Below are 6,982 nucleotides of genomic sequence, written 5' to 3' on the forward strand. Positions count from 1 at the left end.
TGGGCAATCTACTTCTGTAGTGATACTGCCTCAAAAACTCAAGGAGGGGTCGCTATGAGTCGTGTGTGACTCGACGGCACATAACAACAACAATAAACAATTCAAGGTCTAGTTAGACCCCCTGGAACCTTCTGCAAGTTATCTTCTGTCTTCTGGCGCTTAGAGTCTCTACCTTTTCTTTTGGCATTAATCCCTTACCACCTAGAAACAATTTTTTTTTCCCTGTTATCTTTTGAAATAATGAAGGCGGCAGCGTGACTCTTCTGAACACACATCACACACCCAAGCTGAGGAAGAAAAGAATTCAGACTACATGCGCACAGTGAACTCACTGGGGTTGAACTATTCAGAGTTACCTTAAGGAAACAGGATGACTCACAAGTCTAGGGATTAATGGTTTTAATACATTGTAAAGACTCTAAATCGGGAGGGAGGGGAGAGTTTATAATTAACGAGGTATGATAAATACTTACCACACTGACACTTCAATGCTTGGCATTTATCGTTTTGAATGTACAGGATGCTACATCCTCCCTGACCTTTTCCTCAGCACATGGATCTTTCTTATTAGGGTGGGACACGAAAACGTTCTTTTGGTGACAGAAAAAAATTATTTGTTTTAATTCCCTAGCAGCATTCTAAGTCAAGGGGATCCTGGTAGCAGAAGGATCTTTGGTTTGTAGAATATCATTAAAGACTGTGTTAAATGATGAGCATGGGGGTGAAAATTAGAGAAGCCAGTTAAATTAAAGAGCTTTGCATAAGGAAGAGCTGGCAGAGGAGGCAATGAGGCAATGATTTTACCTCCAATAAAATCAGTAATGACCGCAAGTGTGCCACCCAGTCCGTTCCAATCCCTTGTTTTGGGTCGTCAGGTGCCGCTGAGTTGGGCTCTTGGCGACCCGATGGACAACAGAATGAAACACTGCCTGGTCACGTGCCATCCTCACGTTGCTGGGCTTGAGCCCGTCTTTACAGGCGCTGTGTCAATCCATCTCGTTGAGGGTCTTCCCCTTTTTCGCTGACCCTCTACCAAGTCTGACATCCTTCTGCACAAATTGGTTCCTTCTGACAACCTGACCGAAGTACAAGACACGAAGTCTGGCCGTTCTTGCTTCTAAGGAGCATTCTAGCTACACTTCCTCCCAGACAGATTTTCTCATTGTTCTGGTCGTCCATAGTACGTTCGGTTTTCTTTGCCAACACTGCAATTCGAATGCATCAGTTCCTCTGTAGTCTTTCTTATTCATTGTCCAGCTCTTACATGGATGTGAAAGTGTTGAAAATACCATGGCTTGGGTTAGGTGCGCCTCAGTCTTCAAAGTTATATCTTTGCTGTTGAAGACTTTAAGGAGGTCTTGTGCCAGATTTTCCCAGTGAAATACATTGTTTGATTTCTTGACCGTTGCTCCCATGGCATTGATTGTGGATCCAAGTAAAATGAAATCCTTGACAACTTCAGTCTTTTCTCCATTTCTTGTGATGTTGTTTATTGGTACACTTGTGAGGATTTTTGTTTACTTATGTTAAGGTGTAATCCATACTGAAGACTGTAGTCTTTGGTATTCACCAGTAAGTGCTTCAAGTCATCTTCACTTTCAGTAAGCAAGATTGTGCCTTCTCCATGTTGCAAGTTGGTAATGAGTCTTCCTCTAATCCTGATGCAGCATTCTTCTTCATATAGTCAAGCTTCTTGGATTATTGCTCAGTATACAGATTGAATTAAGGACAGTGAAAGGATACAGCCCTGATATATACCATGCAGTATTCCTTTGTTCTGTTCAACCGGCAGCCTCTTGGTCTATCTACAGCTTCCTCATGAACACAATTATTCTGGAATTCCCATTCTTTGCCATGCTATCCATAATTTGTTATGATCCACACAGTTGAATGCCTTTGAATAGTCAGTAAAACACAGGTAAACATCTTTCTGGTATTCTTTGCTTTCAGCCAAGATCCCTCTGACATCAGTAATGATATTCCTCATTCCACACTGTCTTGGCCCTCTAATGGTGCTATAACAGAAATACCACAAATAGATGGCTTTACAAACAGGAATTTATTCTCCTATAGTTTAGGAGGGTAGAAGTCTGACTTCAGAGTACTGGCTTTAGAGGCTGGATGAAGGACCCTTGACCTGGGGGTTCAGGACCCTTGACCTGGGGGTTCAGCTCTGCCTCCTGTTCCAGGCCCACTGGAGCTGGAGGCTTCTGTCTGATTCACACTCTGTCTGGAGGCTACTGGCTGCTAAGGGTGACAAACCCAAGGTCAATAGATAAAGTGGCATAATCCCAAGATTGGCAGGCAATATGGCAGACCTGGTTCAAGTTTAGGTACTGGAAGTGAAGACACAGCCAAATGCAGGATCCAAAATGTGTCAAAAAGCTAGAGACCTTTCCCCAAACCTCTCCTTGTATACTGGAAGCAGGCCATACCCCAAAGGCAACTGCTCAGCTGCTCACGGCAGATTCCACCAGGGGGTGCTTCCAGACTTATCGTGGGCAATAACTACATCCAGCTGCCCAGCCACTCGGAACCACAGCCCAGCCACCTGACACACAACCTTAACTACCACACATCAATCATAGAAGGACAAATGCTGTATTATTAGTTCATTATTGTAAAAAGTCAAGGAAAGGTTTATATATACAAGGAAACTTTGTTGGTCACCAGTGGTGGGAGGCGGGAGAGGGAACACTGCAAATAAATAAATAAGAAAATAAAAAAATAAAGGGCAAGTTTCAGAGTTTCTTCTGACATCCATTTTGGATTTCTCTTCCTTTTCTGTCTTTTTAATGAACATTTCCTTTCTATACGTATGTTCTTTTTATTTATTTATCTTATTTATTTTTTATTGTGATTTGGGTGAAGATCTATACGTATGTTCTTCATATCATCCCACAACTCATCTGGTCTTCAGTCATTGGAGTTCAAGGTGTCAAATCTGTTCTGATGATCTCTAAATTCAGGTATGATATACTCAAGTTATATTTCAGCTCTCATGGAGTTGTTTTAACTTCCTTCAGCTTCAACTTGAACTTGCACGTGAGCAATTGATGGTCTGTTTTGAAGTTGGCCCCTGGCCTTGTTGTGATTGATGATACTGAGCTTCCCCATTGTCTCTTTCCACAAATGTAGTCGATTTGATTCATGTGTATTCAACCTGAGAAGTCCTGTGTGTTTTTGATGTTTATATTGTTAAAAAAAAGATATTTGCAATGAATAAATCACTAGTCTTGCAAAATTCTATCATGTAATCTCTGGGGTCATTTCTATCAGCAAGGCCATATTTTCCAGCTACTGATGTTTTTTCTTTGTGTTCAACTTTCACATTCCAATCACCAGTAATTATCAGTTGATTACATGTTTGATCAATTTCTGACTGCAGTAGTTGGTAAAAATCTTCAATTTCTTCATCTTTGGCTCTTGAGGTTAGTGTGTAAATTTGAATACTAGTTGTATTTACTGGTCTTCCTTGTAGGTTTATGGATATTTTCCTATCACTGACAGCTTTGTACTTCAGGATAGATCTTGAAATGTTCTTTTTGATGATGAATGTGACACCATTCCTCTTTAATTTGTCCTTCCTGCCATAGTTGTTGTTGTTAGGTGCCATCAAGGTGGCTCCAACTCATAGCGACCTTCTGAGCATACAACAGAATGATATAATGGCGGGTCCTGCAACATCCTCACAATCCTTGCTATGCTTGAGTACATCATTGTAGCCACTGTGTCAATCCATCTCATTGAGAGTCTTCCCCTTTTTAGCTGAATTTAGAGATCATCAGCATAGATTTGACACCTTGAACTCCAATGACTGAAGACCAGATGAGTTGTGGGATGACATCAAGAACATACATATAGAAAGGAAATGGTCATTAAAAAGACAGAAAAGGAAGAGAAATGCAAAATGGATGTCAGAAGAAACTCTGTAAGTTGACCTTTATTTTTTAAATTTTACCAGCTAAAATTTTTCCCACTTTACCAAGCAAGATATCCTTCTCCCTGCAATGGTCCCTTATGACAACATGACCAAAGTGGGTGAGACATAGTCTGGCCACTCTCACTTCCAAGGAGATTTCTGGCTGCACTTCTTCTAGGACAGATTTGTCTGTTCTTCTGGCAATATTCAGTGTTGCAACTCGAGGCTTGAATTTTTTCTTCAGTTCTTTTAGCTTGAGAAATGCTGAGTGTGTTCTTCTCTTTTGGTTTTCTAATTCCACGTCTTTGCACATTTCCTCTTCTTCTTCTTCTTCTTTTTTTTTTTTTTTTGGCTTTAACAAACAAATTTATTCTCTCACAGTTCAAGAGGCTAGAAGTCCAAATTCAGGGCACCAGCTCTAATAGGAAGATTTCTTCCTCTGTCGACTCTGGGAGAAAGTCTTCTGCTTCCTGGTTCCTTGGAGATTTCCATGTTTTGTTTTATTTTTTCCCTTAATTTTTACTGTGAGTTGGATGAAAGTTTACAGAGCAAATTCATTTTCCATACAGCAGTTCATACGTATTTACTTTCATGACACTAATTGCACTTCCCCACAAGTGTAACAGCTCTCTTCCCACTTCCTCCCTGTGGTTACCTATTCTCTGTGTCCTTCTTTCCGATACATTCCTGCCCCCTGACCTATCTGCCTGTACTAATACTGCCCTTCTGTTCTCCCATGATTGATCATTCTAAGGACTGTATCTACCATGTAAATGTTCACCCTGTATGCCTATTGTTTGGCTGGTAGCCATGGGAGTGAATTCAATTCCAGACCTGCTGTGTAATAGTCTCAGGGATATCACCAGCCTCCAGCAGACTAACTAGTCTGGTCCTTTTTTTTTTTTTTTTTTTTGATTTTGAGTTTTGCTTTATTTCGTCTTCTTGAGCCCCCCTTTTAAATCTTCTGTTCAACTGTTTTATTTTATCACATTTCTATTTGTTTTGGCCACTCTCCATTCAAGAGCAAGTTTCAGAGTCTCTTCTGACATCCATTTTGGTCTTTTCTTCCTTTCCTGTCTTTTTAATGATCTTTTGCTTTTTCTATGTATGATGTCCTTGATGCCATCCCACAACTTGTCTGGTCTTTGGTCATTGGTGTTCAATGTGTCAAATCTATTTTTCAGATGATCTCTAAGTTCAGGTGGGATATAATCAAGGTCATATTTTGGCTCTTGTAGACTTGTTTTAATTTTCTTCACCTTCAACTTGAATTTGCATAGGAGAATTGATAGTCTGTTTCACAGTCAGCTCCTGGCCTTTTTATGACTGATGATATTGAGCCTCTCCACTGCCTCTTTCCACAGATGTAGTCAATTTGATTCTTGTGTATTCCACCTAGCGAGGTCCACGTGTATAGTCGTTGTTTGTATTGTTGAAAAAAAGATATATGCCATGAATAAGTCGTTGGTCTTGCAAAATTCTATCCTGCAATATCCAGCATCATTTCTGTCACCAAGGCCATATTTTAACTACTAAGCTGCTTCTTTGTTTCCAACGTTCGCATTCCAATCATCAGTTGTATGGCCAGTAACTGCAACCCCCCCAAAAATTGGTCTCAGACCCCATCTAGTTTAGCTACACTCTGGTGGCGTACTGCCTAAGGCACTTGACTGCTACCCAGCAGGCTGGCGGTTCAAAGCCGCCAGCCACTCCTCAGAAGGAAGGTTGGGCAATCTACTTCCATAGTGATACCACCTGGGAAACCCAAGGAGGGGTCGCTATGAGTCGGATTCGACTCAACGGCAGTGAGTTTGGTTTGGTTTGGTTGTAAGAAACTGCAAGCCATTTCCCTCTCATTCCCTGTCATGTAGTAACCACCTTCCCCCCAGTCAGTTATTAACGTGTCCTTAGTATAGCTGCAGGCAATTAATCTCCTAACCAGTAGTGTCTTTATCAGAGCAAATACAAGCAGTTCTGAAAAGTGCTGCCCAGGACCCCTTCCAGAGTGGCCAGGGGCCACTGAGTCTGAAACTGGTCATGTAGCCTTCCAGCCCCAGTCACATAAACCCCATCCCCAATTCCTCAGACTCAGGTATAAATATTCCCCAGAGAAATGGGTGAATTTAGTGGACTTACGAATCCATCCCAGCCCTGCCGCCCACTGGAGTCCAAGCTGCAAGCTGCAAACTGCCAGACTGTGAGCGCTTTTTCCCTCTTGTCTATTATCTTATAAATCCTGTTTCTCTAGATCCTCTTTTCTTCTGTTCTAATTAAAGCTCATGCTGGTAACGACGCCTCCAGGCAGATTCTTTGGTTGCTTTGAATCAACTCAAGGGAGTGCTTTAAGTTCCCTGGGAAATTCCCGTAACACCAGTAATAATGAATACATCTCGATTGCATTTTTGGTCAATTTTGGACTGCAGAAGTTGGTAAAAATGTTTAATTTCTTCCTCCCGCCATAGGAGACCATATGATGGTCTGATTCAAAATGGCCAATCCCAGGCCATTTCAGATCACTAATGCCTAGGATATTGATCTTTAAGCATTCCATTTCATGTTTTACAACTTCTGGTTTTTCTAGATTCATGCTTTGTACATTCCACATTCCGATTATTAATGGATGTTCACAGCTGTTAATCCTTATTTTGAGTCATGCTCCATCAGCAATTAAAGGTTCTAAAAGCTCCTCCCAGTCCTATTTTCAGTGCCTTCCAACCCGAGGGGCTCATCTTCTGCCACTATATCAGACAGTGTTTCCCTGCTAATCGTAAGGTTTTCTTTTTTCAGTGGGCAGTTTTTTCAGAAGTGGACCTGGCCACGTTCTCCATCCCAGTCTGTCTTAGGCTGCAAGCTCAGCTGAAACCTATGCACTGTGGGTGACCCTGCTGGTGTTTGAAATAACGATGGTATGTATACCTTTCAGTGTGATAGCAACACACAAGCCACCACAGTATGACAAAGTGACAGACGAGTGATGAGCCTATTTGACAGTGTAGAGCTGCCCCCTATGGTTTCCTAGGCTGTAATCTTGATGGTAACAGGACACCAGGTCTTTTCTAC

This window comes from Orycteropus afer, unplaced genomic scaffold (genome assembly GCF_000298275.1).
Source record: "Orycteropus afer afer isolate SDZICR_OR568_19922 unplaced genomic scaffold, OryAfe1.0 scaffold00083, whole genome shotgun sequence".
In the NCBI taxonomy this organism is placed as follows: domain Eukaryota; kingdom Metazoa; phylum Chordata; class Mammalia; order Tubulidentata; family Orycteropodidae; genus Orycteropus; species Orycteropus afer.